The sequence below is a fragment of the Rattus norvegicus genome, chromosome 9 (assembly GCF_021556685.1).
Source record: "Rattus norvegicus strain SHRSP/BbbUtx chromosome 9, alternate assembly SHRSP_T2T, whole genome shotgun sequence".
NCBI lineage: Eukaryota > Metazoa > Chordata > Mammalia > Rodentia > Muridae > Rattus > Rattus norvegicus.
Window position 1 is genome coordinate 113,616,629 of NC_141542.1, and position 14,086 is coordinate 113,630,714.

Below are 14,086 nucleotides of genomic sequence, written 5' to 3' on the forward strand. Positions count from 1 at the left end.
TAAATAGTTATTTGAACTGAAGTTCCCACATGATTTCCCAAACAACATGAATAATTTAGTTTGAAATGTTAGAATGATACGGGTTATGTTGTAATACTTGTTGGTAAATTATTGCCCTAATCCGAGAAGTCGCTTCTACTTAGGACGGTAACCCATAGCAAAATTTGCAACTCTTGGGATATCGTGTTCTGCTTTTCTTCTAGGAGACTCATGGCTGGAACACTGTAAGTGCTGGATGCCTGGTTTGGTCAGCAGTGTAGCAGAGGTCCACTTCATTTTCTACAGGCCTCGGAGACCCTCACACATCAAGGACCCACATGCTCTGTGCGCTTCTTTCTGAGAGCTGGTCCTCTCGTCCCGCCTTCACGTCTCAGAGCTGCGCGCACATTTCCAGGGTCTGCAAAGAAAGCAAGGCTTTCCAGAACCCAGGATAAGCTGTCAATTTTGCAGGGCAGATCTGTTACTCCTTGGAATTTATGCCCTATGGGATGAGTGCTCTTCACAGAATTTTGAAAGCTGACAGCTCAGTGTTGGCAGCTGAGTTTTGACATTCACGCTGTTATCAAAACTCCCTCCAACAGCTGACGCTGTAGGTATGTGGCAGTTAAGCCTTCTGTGAGGCATGTTTATCTAGCAGGAAAAAAGCTGTCAGCCCCTTATTATTCTATTATCCTGAGCATTTCAGCTGCCTTTATGTTAATCAACTAAAATGAACACGTTTTTGAGATATCTGCAAAGACAGGGCCAATAAAAAGCCAGGGTTAGGATTATAGTCTTCTCGACACGAGGCTCAGTGCGGAACCGAGGCCTGTTTGCTTCAAAAGATTTGTTTGGAAAATTTACCTGTGGTTCTGAGAAACGTAGAAGTAATATGAGTTCACAGAGTTCACTGTTCTCATGAATCTCACATACAGTCCTTTCCCTGTGGATTTAGAGGAAATAAACGCTCTATATTTATGTAAGATAGAGCTCATATAATTAGAAATGCTGATACCTGAAAAATACATTCTGTCCAGATAAAGATAAGTTGAAATGTTTGAAAAGGGATACTGTGACCCTCAATCTGAATCCTGTTACATGTTGAAACAAATCACAGTTTGATAAGTGAAAGGGGGATTAGAATTCTTTTGAGGAAGTGGGAGTAGGAAGGATCGAAGACATTACTTCTGATACAAATTATTTTTGTTAGTGGAAAAACACAAGCAACCTACTAATGATAAAAAGAATTTATCTTTTAGTAAGAATGTAATTGCCTTCCCACCCTAGGAACATGCAAAATATACATGAGTATGCACACACATACATACATTTACACACACCTACACACAGTCTTACATACACAGTTACACACACTCTTACACAGTGCTACACACATAGAATTTTCACACATTTTTACACACGCACTTTTACACTTATACATATACATATTCTTACACACATGCACACTCTTACAACTCTCTTAGACACATACACATATTTATACTTACATACTCTTGCACATACTTTTACATACATACATACTTACACACTCTTACACACATGCACACTCTTACACACACTTTCTTAGACACACAATTTTATACTTACGTGCTCTTGCAATACTCTTATATACATACACACTTACACACTCTTACACGCATACACACTCTAACACACTCTTAGACATGCACACACCTTTATACTTACATATTCTCGCACATACAATACAGTTTTACACACATACCTGTACTCTTACACACACACACACACTCTTACTCATCTTTATTAACTAACAAATCAACACAGAGACACAAAAACTTAGCCTCATCAAAGAATGCAGCAAAGAGCCCTATCATACCCTATAATCCTGAAAAAGCACAATGTGTCTCAAAAATAATTAACACACCCACTGAGAATCTGATGTTCTTCTGTACTGGGAACTTAGTGTGATGAAATGGCTTTGAAATGGATCGTGCCATATTCCCGTATACCCCAAACCAAACAGACAGTCCATCCAGTAAATAAAACTGTAAATGCTCAGTGAAATGGCATGAAGTATATTTAGGAGATATAATGTATTTTCTTATGAAGCTGCCTTGCAGACAGCAATCTTGAACTAAGCAGTGCCCTCTCTAGTCTGAGCTAGAGGCTAGGTTTTAAGTGGATGTATTAATGACTTTCCTCATCACTGACAAAAAACAACCCAAGAAAGGAAGGTGTACTTTGACTCAGGGTTTAAGGGATCCATTCTTTTGAAGCAGGATAGTCATGTCAGCAGGAAAAGGTGTATAGCAAGGATGTGAGGTGGACTAAGGCAGGGGATAGAAAGCAGGGACAACAGACCTCAGGCTGAGATCCACCCATCAAGGTCTATTCCATGAGAGACCCTTCTCCAGCTGGTCCCCACCTTGTTTCTAGAAACTTGGTAACAGAACCATCTGTGGGAGAGCCACGTTTTTAACTCACATACCTATGTAGGAAATTTTATATGTACACCTTGACAGTGACTTCGCAAGGGAATTAATAATAACTTACAGCAATAATAGAATGTAATACTATTACATTCTATAAATATAATAAAGAATACTTAAAGAGTGTGTGTATTAGCTGTGGTGTGGTTTTAAGCCCTGTGTGTGTGTGTGTCTGCATGTGTGTTTGTGTGAATATGGGTGTGTGTGAATATGGGTGTGTGTGTGAATGTGTATTTATTGTGTGTGAGTGTGTGAGTGTGTGTGAATGTGTGTGTGAGTGTGTGTGTGAATGTGTGTGTGTGAGTGTGTGTGAATGTGTATGTGTGTGTGTGTCTGCATGTGTGTGTGAATATGGGTGTGTGTGCGTGTGTGTGAGTGTGTGTGAATGTGTGTGTGAGTGTGTGTGAATGTGTATGTGTGTGTGAGTGTGTGTGTCTGCATGTGTGTGTGAATATGGGTGTGTGTGTGCGTGTGTGTGTGAATGTGTGTGTGAGTGTGTGTGTGAGTATGTGTGTGTCTCCATGTGTGTGTGAATATGGGTGTGTGTGTGAATGTATGGGTGTGAATGTGTGTGTGTGAGTGTGTGTGAGTGTGTGTGTGAGTGTGTGAGTGTGTGTGAATGTGTGTGAGTGTGTGTGTGTCTGCATGTGTGTGTGAATATGGGGGTGTGTGTGCGTGTGTGTGAATGTGTGTGTATTGTGTGTGAGTATGTGTATATGTGTGTGTGTGAGTGTGTGTGTGAATGTGTGTGTGTGAGTGTGTGTATGTGTGAGAGTGTGTGTGTGTGTGCATGCATGTTGTATACACATCTGTAGAGATATGCACGCATGTGTAACATTGGATCTTCAACATGTTTGAATTTGGTAGATGCTGTCACTGTCCCTGCTCCTTCTGAGAGGAGGAAATAAAGGTTTAAAGAAATTAAGTAGCTCATCCAAGGTCACAAAGAGAGGAGAGTAAGTCTGGACCATCTTGACTGCAAAGCCTACTCTATTTGTTTATCCTTATTTTCTACTGCACCTTGAGCCACCAGAACATTTACATGTTAAAATATGTTAATCCAAAGTTTATCTGCACTACAGGGATTTCAGAATTCCAATGAGTTCCTTAAAAAATGCCACCAATACAGTGAAAAGGAACAGCCACTACAGTAGTGGTGTTTTCAGGTCTTCCGTACAAAATGCCCAGGGGCAGACTTGATAATGGGAAAACATTGATTGAGAGTTTAAAAGGTGATGGACTTCAGCACCGATAACAGCCAAATTCATATCTCTGCGGTTTCCCTCTCATATTTTTTAATTCCCATTTCCACATTTGAAAAGCTGTTTTTTAGAAGCGATGACAGCAGTATTACAGAATCAGCCCTAATCACGGCTGTCAGCTCAGATTAGCGCAAAGAAAATTTCCTTCAGTCTCTTCTACACATCTGTTCTAGCTTGACTTTTTTTTTTTTTAAAGATATGTGACTGGTGGGATGTAGCACGGTGTATAGTATATTCTCTTCTGTATTTAGAGCATTTTTCCATGTTCTCTGTTGCCTAATTCCCTGAAAGTTGTTCTACTAACACAGCATAGTCACTCAGCTTTAAGCAGGCTCGAAGGAACCAGTGCAACTGAGGATGCTTGCCTCAAGTGGAAGAGTCGCTGGGACTGAGACCCTCTTGGTTTTGTTGTTTTCATATTTTTGTATGATTTTCCTATGTCCTTGTGCACCTCTGAGTTTTGGAGTTATAGGTCTTAATTGCAGTATTAAGGTAATACAAATTGACCTTTTCTTTTTGGAGAAGGCTTCCATTTTTGCCAGAAAATGATATAATCCTGTGCCACTTATTACTAATTTTTTTTTTGGTTCTTTTTTTCGGAGCTGGGGACCGAACCCAGGGCCTTGCGCTTCCTAGGCAAGTGCTCTACCACTGAGCTAAATCCCCAACCCCTACTTATTACTATTTTACAGCACACTCGTATGTGTGTATATGTGTGAGCATGATCTGGCCTCATTTATTACTAATTGCAACATTTGTGTGTATGTGCACACATGCACGTGGGCACACCTCACACACTAATCTTTGACCGAGCACCAGGTTTTTAGACTGTTTGCTTTTATATTTTCCAAGGGGATTTTCCTAGATATTTTAAAAACACACACATTTATTCGCTTGTTTCCATTCCTGACTGTTGGCATGGAATTGAGCTCGATTCAGAATTTCTAGTAAAGAAGATGATTTGTAAAATCGTCACCCGGATCTCCTCTAAATCTCTGACAGAGAGCATTGTCTTGTGCACAGCTGTGGCCATCATTCCTCTCTTCTTTAGCATCTTGAGAAGAATAGAAACGGTGGGGATGGTGCTTTTAGTGATTTGCCTATAGGCATATCTAGTGGCGACCGATAATGGGCAAGTATTGATTTGTAAGTTGAAACTCATCAGGATCCATAACAGCCACTTCTATAGCCTAAAACCTTCTACAAAGTCTTTGGCTTCTGGCCAACTCTTGCTCTTTCTAAAAGTCAATCATAAAAACATGAAAAATACAGGGATTTATACTGACACTTAAACAGTCTCAAATTCCACTCCAAATCATCCCAGAGATTTGAAATTTTGTTTTACAATTCAGAATGGGGCTATATACTTTCATTTTCCCATAGCCTAAGGTGAAGTAAAAACCTGTGAAATTTTCTGGGTCTTTTGATAAATGTTTCTGAGTCTTTTCTCCTTTGTATGTAGTCTGATAACAATTTCTACTTTTAAAATTATTATAAAGATAATAAAGTAGATATTGTAAAGAATGAGGAAATATATTTTTTTAATTTGATTTATTTATTTATTTTGGTTGAGCTAAGAAAGAAATTTTTGTGTTCGTTAGGACCCAGCCTTCTGTACTTTATAATGATTGGCATCAGTATTTTTCCAGTATATGGATCGTTTACATAAGATCACTTGTGGTGCATGGTAAAAATAATAATAAAATCCAATGACCAGGGGATGGTGCCCAGAGAGTACATGTTTAACAACATCAGCCCAAGGGGATCCCTTCCCCTAAAGTCTGTGAGGCATTTACTTACCTTGGATGTACTGAGTGTAAATCACAGTTTGCCTTCGAGGTGACAATGTCATCAGTCTGCAACCTTGTTCAATGAAGCTTCCATGAAATTGATGGGGAAAGAGAAATGGAGGTTTCTCACCCGGTGTTACACAGGCAACAAGGGGCAGGATCTAGGCCCTCGTTTTAGGTGTCCACTCCAGTTAGCCATGCGATAGTGCAGTATGTTTCTTCCCAGGGGAGAAACGGGATTTTAGCCGTAGCTAGTTTCAGACAGGCGTTCGAATCTACAAACTAGTCTCTGGAAAATGGTTATTTTCAAATAGTTGAGTTATTTTATCTGGACTGTGCTCAAGGGGGCAGCTCAGAGAACAATTGGAGTCAGAAGACACTGAAACTGGAGTAAATTGGGAGACCAATGCCGTTTCTGTCATATCAGTGGCGTAGCCAAGATTAGCCTTAACAAAACCACACAAATTACCTTTTACAAGGCATCTGGAATGAAATAGTTCCCACAAATACAGCATTGTGAATTTCATAAAAAATGTTTGTTTGTTTTTTTTTAGTTTTTACCTGTTGAATTTTAACATTAATCAAATTAACACGTCAAGTTCCTACAATAGGAATTGTTTTGTGAACTCTATAAAACAGAACCACGTTGCAATTTATCTTCTTGTCCTTGGAATTTAATTTTTGTTGATTGTTTAGACTCATTTAAAATGCTTGTTTATTTAACAAATTTGGGTAAACGATAGATTTTTTCCTTTGAAAATATTTTTATATGTGTACTTAACACTTTATTTACTATGTAATATGACAGTATTTATTTTTAGATGAACACACTCACTTGGTCATTGTCTTAGGGTTTTACTGCTGTGAGGTACCATGACCAAGGCTACTCTTTCTTTTTTAAACATTTATTTTATTTATATGATGTACTGTTGCTATCTTCAGACACACCAGAAGAGGGCATCGGATCCCATTACAAATGGTTGTGAGCCACCATGTGGGTGCTGGGAATTGAACTCAGGACCTCTGGAAGAGCAGTCAGTGCTCTTAACCGCTGAGCCATCTCTCCAGCCCCCAAGGCTACACTTATAAGGACAACATTTAATAGGGGCTGGCTTATGGGTTCAGAGGTTCAGTCCATTATCATCACGGTTGGACATGGCAGCATCCAGGCAGGCATGGAGTTGCCGAGAGTTCTACATCTTCATCTGGAGGCTGCTAGGCGAAAGCTAGGGAGTTAGGATGAGGGTCTTAAAGCCTATGCCCACAGTGACACATCTACTCCAAAATGGCCACACACACTCCAACAAGGCCACCCCTCCTAATATGCCACTCCCTAGGCCACGCATATTCAAATCATCACAGTCATCCTAAGTATTTTTGTCTATTTCTGCTTCCCATTTTACACATGTTAAGCACAGAATGGGTAGGTGACTTCTCTTGCCCAAGCTCTAATTGTAATGACATCATAATGGGGATTAGGAAGCCTCACTAGGAAATACATCTGCATTGCTCATCTCCGTGATTTCATTTAAGTATGCACTGGATCTTCACAGCTCTGCCAAATATGATAGGAACGACCTCTAAATACGGAGGAGGACTTGTTAATTTAATTTTTTTGTTATGTTGGAGTTGGGAATATAGCACAGTAGTAGAATTTGTGTCTGTTGTACTCAAAGACCTGGATATGACCTCCAGTACTACAACTCAAAAAAAAAAAAAAGTGTCCCTTTATGTGCCCTGGATGCCATTACGGTGCCGCTCCCATCCAAACAGTGACTCAGCAGTTGACTTCTTGCCTCCTGTAGCTGCCAGCTGGAACAAGTCTCCTCCAGGATATGAAGGAGGTGGGTACACTGGCTGTTAATTGCCTGGGTTTGTAAGGTCACATGACAAATATTCAGATTCACTGGATGGCAATGGTCACCTGCTCACCTGCGAGGAGGGTTGGGTAATGGAGAGGAATGTGGATATCTTCCCACACTAACAATTTCCTCTACAGTAAAAAAAAGGGGGGGGGTTATAAATACAGCAAAACAATATAGAGTATGTTGCATTTACCTATAGGTCCTTATTAGGGAATTAGTTCAATGACCCCAACAATGTACTGTGACTTGAATCAGTTTCTTCATGCACAGGGTAGGTATTATACACAAGAAACCTAACTGATACGGGTGTTGTCACTATGAGGGAAGGTAACAGAAGTGACTTAATCATATCCCAGTGTTTGGGACTCAGTATAGTGTGGCTATCAGTCCGTGATTCCAGAAACAGGAATTGAGAGGCTGCCAAAACACATTTGTAATGAGTAATTTGACATTTATCTATTGCAAAGGAGTCAGCACGAGGCTTTATGGAGAATGGATAGTAGAAAGTTTGTGTTTGAAGGCTAGAGTCTGCCGTGGAGCCAACATGAGTGGATGTGTCCCTTCAAGGGTGACCAGGAAAGAATGCTCTCTCTCTCTCTCTCACCCTGAGCAGCTGTGTACATTTGCGTAGTAGACCTTCAGCTGGATGGCGGTGCATACTCAGAATATGGAGACTCGTGTACTTTATGATATCTGTTTATCTAAACCATAAAAAAAAACCCTCTCCCTGAAAGAAACACCCCAGTTTATGTTTAATCAAATATCTGGGTACCTTAGGATCCAGTCATGTTGATTCACGAAATCAGCCATTACAGACATCATCATCATAGTCATCACTGTTGCCATCACCACCACCACCACCCCCTCCACCACCACCACCATCATCATCATCATCTTTATTTTCACCACCATCACCATCATCACCATTTCCTTGTTTCTCAAGTTTACTTTTGTTTCTAAAGATTTTTTTTGTTATTTTTTAAAGGTCTAAATTAAAAATTAATTCCTGGGTAGCAATGGATACCATACCAATTGTAAGTCTGAGTGAAGTCAGATTTGGGTGCCCATAGTGAGTGGATCAAATTGGTAGCCTTCTTAACTACACCTCTCTCTCTCTCTCTCTCTCTCTCTCTCTCTCTCTCTCTCTCTCTCACACACACACACACACACACACACACACACACACACACACACACACACACAAGGCCTCACTATACAGCCCTTGCTAGCTTTGAACTCACATTAATCTGCCTGTCTCTATTTCCAGAATGTGTGGGGGTCAAAGACTTGTGCTGGGAGACCACATTTTGATGATCAACAGCTACAAGGGAAAGTGAGCAGTCAGTTCCTTTAAAGCCTGTGAAGAGCACACGAAGCAGAACTGACCCGGAAACCAGTACTCTTTGACCTTGTCGCACTGTTAACGGTGGTCTTGTAACACATAGCCCAATTTTACCTGGACTTGAGTGACCGTGTGGAAACTAATCAGTTCCATCACCCTCAGACTTGCAGTTCACGAAGCCCTCACTGAACTGGTTTCCAGTCAGCCGAGGCGAGGAGGAGGAGATCTGCCCAAACTATTTGGGTTGTTTAAATAAAACAATCAGCTGGTAGACATCATGGATACACAGATGAAGAGATATTCCACAGCCAACTCCATCCCCAAAACACATTGGGCAGACACAAAAATCCTGGAAAGATACTGTGTTCTTGGTGCCCAGAAGTCTAGCGTGCACAGGTTTTGACAAAATGGTGGAGAAAATAAACCACAGACACACAATGCTTTCCAGGAAAGGGGCTCATTTTCAGAAAACCAAGCTGGAAAATTCCAAGGAATTGGGCAAGCTACCCTGTCACACCACTGGGCTGAACTGCCCCATCCACAGTTACGACAGTCAAGTGCACAGGTGCGTGGGAGATCCGTGGCCAGCAAGGTCTTCCCAAGGAGGGAAGGAAGCTGTATGTGTCAGGGTATCTGTCAGAGTCTGCAGAACAGTTGTCTTGAGATTGCCAACACGATGTGGGTCACCAAAAATGTGGCTTCACAGCACACACCTGGTGTGTTAGCAAGAAGCATCTGTAGGAAAATATTAGTTTTGTTTGAAAATATTAAAAGATAGAATGGCTATGTTTCATGTCACTTTATTCAAAAATAAAATTTAAAAGCTCTCCCTCCCTCCCTCCCTCCCTCCCTCCCTCCCTCTCTCCCTCCCTCCCTCCCTCCCTCTCTCATGTTGAGACAGGGTTTCTCTCTCTACTCCTGACCATCTTGGAGCTCACTCTGTAGACCAGGCTGGTCTCAAACTCACAGAGATCTTCTTGCTTCTACCTCCTGCGTGCTGAAATCCAAGGCATGCCCCACCACATGTACAGCAAATGTTCTTCTCTTACCAGATAAAATAAAAGTGTGTGACACACTGACACAGTTTCTATATTTAATATTAAATATTTCTATATTTAAGTTGAGTGATGCGTGAGCTTTGAGTACCACAGGCATTGGAAGCTCTGTGAGGTGTATTGTTCCGTTCTCTTGCTTTTACTAGTGAGCAAATTCTGTTCTGTGTCCCATGATGCCCTGCTGCTGGAGTTACATAAATGCTGAGCCAGTTACGTGTTGATTTGAACCTTGACCTGACTGTGCTTATAATGCCAATATGTAGTGTGGCACATACCTCAACTACAGGGTGCAAAAGTATGATGAATAAGGAAACAGTATGCTCTTGGCTTATTTCCATAACTGTTATGGTTTACCATAGGAAGGCATCTGTTCCTCTATGGAGCTACACCGAAAGGCCTGCTCACATATGCACACCCATCGACATATTGCTTAGGTCAATTTAATTAGGTTCAGCAGAGGAGAACATGCACCACTCTAAATATTTACTCTCTTTATGAAGTTCTGTGAGGGTTGAGACAGACATCAATCATAAAGACTCTCATCCGGAAGTCTCTTGCAAAACCATGTTTTAAAGTGATTCAACTTATGAGATATCATATAGGTGAGGGGTGAGAACTAAATGAAAGGATGTTAGAAATATTTAACAACCAATTTTCTGAAAATAAGATATGGAGAATTCGTACTTACAGTATATATCGATTTTAACTAATTAAAAAACTATGCAGTATACCACAAGTGATTAAATATTCCCGACTTTGAGTATAATTATAAATTCCACAGTTGTAATACTTTTATTGTTTTTTATTTTTGCCAAACATTTGTACTGCCAGTCAAACTATGACTATAGTTAATCAGCCGCTGTAACGGATTCATTGCTATTTCTAATCAGTAAATAAAGCAAAGGTATATCGTAGAACGCCATTCACTTCTCAGTCATTTGAGTAGCACCCTCGCCGATGATGTAATGGTTTGAAAACACTCAATGTAACTGGTAATCTTTAATCACCATGGAAACACTTCTCTGGGTTTGTCTGTGAGGATATTTCCAGAAAGGTTTAGCTGAGGAGGGAAAACCCTTTCTGAATACAGGGACATTTCATCTCACTGTCCTAGAATAGAAAGGAGAAAGAAAGCTGAACCCTAGAGTCCATATCTCTCTGCATCTTGACTGCCCATGCACTGTGTCCAGCTGCTTTATACTCCGGCCCCGGCGGATGTAGCCTCCATGATGGACTGTGCCCTCAAGCTGGGAGGCAGAGTCAATCCTTCCCTCCTTACGTTGCTTTTATCAAGTATTTTTTTTTTTTTTTGGTCACAGCCATGAGAAGAATAATATACCAGAAGGACACTGCAGGTCTAAATAGCAAGTCAAGCTTATTTCCCAGTCCTCTCTGATTGCAAATGTGTCAATATTTCCACCCTGGATGACTTCCAGCCATCAATGTGTGATGTCACTGGGCCTGAGGAGAGAGGGTCACCAGTCCGGCCTGAGGAGAGAGGGCCACCAGTCCACCGTTAGGTATTCTCATCATAACGACAGACACGATAAACATCAGTGACATGTGATAAAGCATAAAGAAGTAATGGGTCTACGTTTTTATTGCCTTGTTTTAATCTATGTAATAGGAGTTTAAATCATCTATGTTTTAAATACAAATTGCATTCTCAGTTGGCTCTTGGAAACCCTGAAAAGCAAGTCCCTGAGCTGGTGGCTCATGCAGGCTCCTGCCTACCACTGGAGTGGGGATAAGACTTTTTTCTTTTTTTTTTTTAATCAAATGTAGCCTTTAACACTTTTGATTTTGCCCTAACAACATTTCCTTAACATTTAAAGTCTTCTAAATTTCCAATAGATTTCTTTAACTTTTAAATCTTGGGACTTCAACACCAGACCAGCAACATCCAGTTCAGTAGACTGAACAACTACTGGATTCTTGGTCTTTCCACTGGGAGACAGCCATTGTTGGACTTCTGATACGACAGCCTGTAGGCCAATTCCCATATAGTATGTATTAATAGTTATTCTATCAGATCCTTTGAGATACTAAATATGCCCAAGGATAAGATAATTTCCATAGGCTTTTAAATCTCTATCTGTCGATCTATCTATCTATCTATCTATCTATCTATCTATCTATCTATCTATCATCTATCTATCTATTTTTTAAGCAGGGTTTCTTTGTGTAGCCATGGTTGGCTTAGAAATTGCTATGTAGACCAGGCTGGTCTTGAACTCACCTGCTTTTGTTCCCATAACTGGCTGCTGGGCTTGAAGACAGCCCCCAGCTCCCATCGATGTTTCATGGTTGTTTTTCAAGGTGGTTTTCCACTTTCACCAGGTGTCAGTCAGAAAATCATCTCATCTCACTTTGCTATGCCAGAGGTCACCTGCCCTATTTTAGATTTGGAGTGAAACCAATTATTGTTTAATTTATACCAAAAGTTTACTAGACCCTTTGAACTACACAGGGCCTGACTGTCCACACCTGAGACAGTCCTCTATGTACCTGCCCAGATGCTGGCTCTCAGGCATGCTAACCTGACCTGACCTGAGACTTCTGACATTGATAGAAGTTCTGTTTTGCAATGAAGAATTTCCAGTGCTCTGGGCACCTTGGCAAAAGCTATGATGGAGTGACATTAGGAGAAAGAAGGGAGGAATGAAACTGTTCCTAGCATTTTGTTCAACATTGGCCCAACCCATGTCAGCTGAGGTCACCATCCATGGCACCTTTCAAGTGAGTTCTGACTCTTGTGACAGGGCAAGCATTTCTGTGATCTCACTTGCAGCCGCTATACAGAGTTTTCTGTTGTCTTGATTAAAGTTGCTGGTTTTAAGTTCTCTTTCCTCAGAGTCACTTGCCTGAGAGCACAACGCTCCTGGAAAACAAGTATATTGTCTTAAAGCCCTTGCAGTCACAGGCATAGCCTGTAGATCAGGACTGTCTCAGTTATAGCTCTCAGCATGCCTGCAGCATACTGAATCCTCAACTATCATTCACTTCTGCAATTGGAGACAATGACTGTTCATGTATTCAGCCAATAGAAACTGGATAACGGCACGTCCCTAGGTAGGTTTAAGGACTGAGGTCATTGGGACAACCATCACAGCTCTGCAAGAAGTTTATATTCTGGTGGAGAAGCTAAAAAGTAAGTGGTAATTAGGATGCCTGGAGAAACTTTGCCAGGAGTGGGAACACACAGGCTGCCCGTTTCAGCCACCACCCCCTCGCACTGCTTCCCAGAAGCAATGTTGAGATGCCATAAAAGGGTCTGAGAAAGTGGCAGTGTGTAGATCCCCATCTTCTCAGCTCTCTCTCCAACTGAGAAGTGAGATGGGAGCTGAAAAGGTTCAGGACCATATCCAGGTAACAGTTCTCTCTCTTGCTTTCTGCACTAATAGAAGAAGATTGATCTTCACCAGAGGAAAGCTGAGTTGCAGCTGCGGTGGGACACCTATGAGTTGCAAGAGAGAACCAAGAACCCAGGAAGACTTTCTCTCTGGCAATGGCCAGGTTGTGACTGAGAGGGGTCGCACAGTGTGCTATAGGAAATTGACTATATCTGTCTTGCTCCGTCTTCGATGGCTCATTATAGTGAGTTCTGACTTCTTGTGACTCCTCTTTATCTGCAGCATGGAGTTCCTTAGTGCAAGGCACAGAGCTGGCCCTGTCCTCCTCTACATGGCTCCTTAGTAGCAGGCTGGCACTCTTACCAAGCACCATACACTCAGAGTGGTCTGTCTTTCTGTCTCCCTGTATTTCTGTCTTTGCCTCTGTCTCTGTCTCTCTGTCTCTCTCTCTCTCTGCTTCTCTCTGTCTCTCTGACTCTCTGTCTCTGTTTCTCTCTCTCTCTCTCTCTCTCTCTCTCTCACACACACACACACACACACACATGAGAGAGAGAGGGAGAGAGAGAGAGAGAGAGAGAGAGAGAGGTGAATATATTCTGTGTCTCCCCTCACTCTGGTATCTCAGTGTTCTTCTTTCATGGTATTTTACCTTTGCTTACAGTCTTCCCTTGGAATGTCCTGTCGTTATCTCTCTCCCCTTCTCTAGGCAGCAGTTCCTTTTCAGTTCTTTCTGACAGGTTAAATGCTCTCACTCTAAGGATTGTGAATCTAGTTTAATCTTGCACTGAGCATATTACGTTGCATGTGTATTTCTGCAAGCCTCCCAGCTATGTCTTCTCTATATTTGTATCAACCTAAGCCGAGCGCAGTGCCTGGATGGAATTGCTACTCTAGAAGTATTTGGTTATATAAATGAATCAAAGGATCCTTAATTGTCCCCTAAATGAGGAACACTAGACAGTGTCTGTT

General features: G+C 41.4%; 1 long non-coding RNA gene across 1 annotated transcript; it reads left to right on the forward strand.

Moving 5' to 3' along the window:
* Positions 1-4,787: 4,787 nt before the first annotated feature.
* On the forward strand, positions 4,788-9,495 carry LOC134480423 (uncharacterized). Its single transcript, XR_015629763.1, has 2 exons — positions 4,788-7,346; positions 8,635-9,495. It is a non-coding gene; the product is annotated as an uncharacterized LOC134480423 (long non-coding RNA).
* Positions 9,496-14,086: the final 4,591 nt, after the last annotated feature.